Raw genomic sequence first — 3,771 nt, forward strand, 5'->3', positions numbered from 1 at the left:
GGATTTCTCGAAACCATCACAGTGGACCCCTTATGTATAGCATGTGTACATGGTGCCCATGTGCACCGCCCGTATACCGAACGACCTGCGTCGGGTCAGCAACGCTGACCCGAACTCTTTCTTAAAAACGGAAATTTCCGTTTCCAGCGCTCCGCGAACCGAACCGCGGTCGTCGATTGTGGGGCCCACCTAGTGTCCAAATGAACAATCCAAACCGTCCATCCACTTCCTGGGGCCGATATTATCATCGCCTAGATGTCCGTTTGGTTCCATGCATGTGTACGGACGTTGACCGCTGAAAAACGCAAAACGGACGGTGAGTTCAAAACTCCGTGGGCCACCGCAACTCTAACTCGAAATTGGGCATTCCTAGCCATTTTTTCATCCTCCATGCAATGGATGGAGTGGATTTTTGAAATAATTATCAAAATGGGTCCCACCATTGCCACGGAAGTGGTTTCGCGTCTGCGTAACGGACGGTCGCTGTCCGTTTTTGCGAAGGATTGTGGGCCCCGTACGTCACCCGTATGGCCGATCCGAGCCGTCCATCTTGTAGAGTGGTTCGAGAGCTTCAAAACCATGCTGATATTCTTCTCTCATGCGTGCACACGTGCGTGATACAGAGCCCACAAAAGGGCTACCCGGCGACGTTCAAAACTGATCTTTTTGTATTTTCTTCTCTGGGCCATGTCAATGGACATTCAAAACCACCCATTCTTGACTGAAATTTCGTCCTGAATCCAATGGACGGGGTGGATTTTCCAGAAAATACCTTAGTGGGGCCCACCGATCACGGCTGCGAAAAATTACACTTTGAGTCCTTCTACGACTCTGCCACCGACCCCAGCCATCCAGCAGCTATAAAAGGGGAGTTTTGGACGTGGGAAAGTCATTCAGAATCAGGGGATTCCAGATCTGGAGCAAGGAAGAGAAGAAAGAGAAGAAAGAAGAGAGAGATCGATTGGTTTGGTGTTTAATTTTTATGAATTTTATTTAATATTTTTCATGAATTTTATGGGTCACTAATCTCTCAGCTAGGGCTGAGATGAAGCCCCTAATTTGATTAGCTCTTGTATTGGTTGATTTACTTTGAATTTCAATTAATTTGTTTCTTTCTTTAAGTGGGCTTTATGGGTTTAAATTCTATACTTCTCCATCTATGAACTTGATTAAAGTATATATATGGATGTTGTTTGGATACTTATTATAGGTACTTGTGTCTGATCAAGAACAAGTTTCCTATAGAGGAAGAAACAGGGTGCTTTAATGAATGTACATTCCATGGACCCGACCAAGGATATGGGATATGTCATTCATGGCATTGCTTAAAGGAATTAGACAGTTTGTATGCCCGATTAAGGACACAGATTGTGCTTTCTCTGTATAAGTGGTATCAATCTAGATCAAGGTGAATCAACAGACAAAACAAGGGTTAGGATAATTAGGGGTGGATTCGAAAGTCCTAGTGCTCTCTCTCTGATTGAATTTTCTTCCCTGTTCTTAATTAATTATTTTTTTTTCATAAAATTGTGCTTAGTAATTCATTCCATTATTTGTTGGATTAGTTAAGGAGAATCATAGATTTGAATTGTGACGACCAGTCCTCGTGGGAACGATCTCGTAATACGTACCGTATCTGCATCTGATTCGTATACTTGCGAGTTTAAAAATCATTTAAATCGTGTTGGTTTAAATAAAACATCAAGTTTTTGGCGCCGTTGCCGGGGACTGTTTTGTTCCAATTGGATTTAGGATTCTCTCTTATCATAATTCATAGTCTTAGGTTTTTACTAACTTTAGGTTAAATTTTTTGAAACTAACCTATTTCTTGTTTTGTAGGGACCTGACATAAACTACTAATTTGGTAATCTCTTTCCAAATTTTCTATTTTTTTCTAATTTCTATTTTTAGAATTAAGGTTTTATTTTTTTAGAAAGTTTCTATTTCTAGGCTATTTTTTTATTTTTAGAAATTTCCTATTTTCTAATTCTAGATTCTGATTCTTCTTTCAAGTAACTTTCTATTTTCTAGTTTAGGTTTTATTATTAGAAGAGTTTTTAGGTTTTATTTTTTTAGAAAGTTTCTCTCTTATTTTCTAATTTCCTATTTTTTAGAAATTTTCCCTTTTTAGAAACTAACTTAGCTTTTATTTCTAAGATTACAAACTTTTTTTATTTATTTATTATTTTTTTTTTTTTTAAGAAATTAACCGTTGCTTAGGATTTTTTTTCTAGCATTATCTTAGTAAATTTAATTTATTTTTGTTTTCTTTTTGTTTACAGGAATTAAGGAAGGAAGCTGCTAAATAACATTGTCTTCAAAAGGAGGAGCTCTCAAATCTTCAGACATTCATCATCTCCTTTTCTCGGGTTCTTCTTTCCAATTCTCGTTTGCATAGCTTTCTCTTGTTTTTAGGAATTCATAACTTTTTCCTTTAGTTTTATTCATCATAGGTTGCATCTTAGTTTAGTTTTCTTTCTTATATTAATAACATAGTTTATGCTAGGACGTAGATCTCTGAATATAGAACTAGCACCGTTTGATCCTGAGATTGAAAGAACAATTCGTGAAAGATTGAGAAATAATCCTGTTGAAATGGCGAATGAGACTGAAGTTAAAGCTCTCAAAGATTATTCAGCTCCTGTCCAATTTAATGCGCCTTCATGCATAGTGCTGCCAACCACTACGGCAGCACACTTTGAACTTAAACCTGGAGTCATACAATTGTTGCCATCCTTTTATGGATTGGACAAGGAGGACCCATATCATCATGTGAAAGAATTCTTAAACATTTGCTCCACCTTTAAGTTCCAAAACTTCTCAGACGATTCGATCCGCCTACGCCTGTTTCCTTTTTCTTTGAAGGATAAGGCGAAAGCATGGTTGAATTCTCTAGAAGTTGGATCTATCAATACATGGGACCAACTGTCTAAGAAGTTCTTAAACAAGTTCTTCCCCGTTCACAAAACCAATGCCCTCCGTAGAGAAATTACTAACTTCACACAAAAAGAGGGCGAGCACTTTCATGAATGTTGGGAAAGATGGAAGGACTTGCTTCTTAAATGTCCTCACCATGGTTTTGAGAAGTGGCAACAAGTTCAATACTTCTATGACGGTCTGACACCACAGAACCGTCGCATGGTTGATGCCACCAGTGGAGGGTCATTCATGACCAAAAGTGATGTCGAAGCGTGGAACTTCTTTGAAACCTTGTGCGAAAATTTCCAGCAATGGGATTATTCAAATAGAGGTGACAGAAGTCCCCAACCACAAAAGAGAGGTGGTATATATGAGATAGGAGTCATGCCAGAGCTGAGCGCCAAGCTTGATAACCTGACAAAGAAAATTGATGCTCTGGTATTAAATAATGGACCACCACAAATAGCTCAAGTCGAGGCATATGCCACATGTTCTAGTCCTGCCCATCCTATGCAGTCTTGTCCATCTGGTGCAGCATTCCCAGAACTTCTCTCTGAACAAGTTCATGCTATGAACACTTTTCAAAAATCTGGGAATGATCCTTACTCGAACACATACAACCCAGGGTGGGCTAGACATCCAAATTTCTCTTGGGCAAAAGGACCACAACAAGGAGGACCATCTGGAAATCCTCCCATGCAACCGCACCTCCAAGTTGGCAGTCAACAACCTCAACAGTTTCCACAATATCAACAACTGCCTACACAATCAAGGAAACCATCTCTTGAGGATACACTCCATTTTTTCATGCAGAGTTCTCTCCAATTCCAAAAAGACACCCAACAAACCTTA

The 3,771-nt window shown here is 39.2% G+C and overlaps 1 non-coding gene across 1 annotated transcript; it reads right to left on the minus strand.

Annotated features, from left to right (window-relative positions):
* Nucleotides 1-2,973: 2,973 nt before the first annotated feature.
* Nucleotides 2,974-3,080, minus strand: LOC131238110 (small nucleolar RNA R71). Its single transcript, XR_009167525.1, has one exon. It is a non-coding gene; the product is annotated as a small nucleolar RNA R71 (small nucleolar RNA).
* Between the last annotated feature and the right edge of the window lie 691 nt (nucleotides 3,081-3,771).

The sequence above is a fragment of the Magnolia sinica genome, chromosome 2, assembly GCF_029962835.1.
Source record: "Magnolia sinica isolate HGM2019 chromosome 2, MsV1, whole genome shotgun sequence".
Taxonomy (NCBI): Eukaryota; Viridiplantae; Streptophyta; class Magnoliopsida; order Magnoliales; family Magnoliaceae; genus Magnolia; species Magnolia sinica.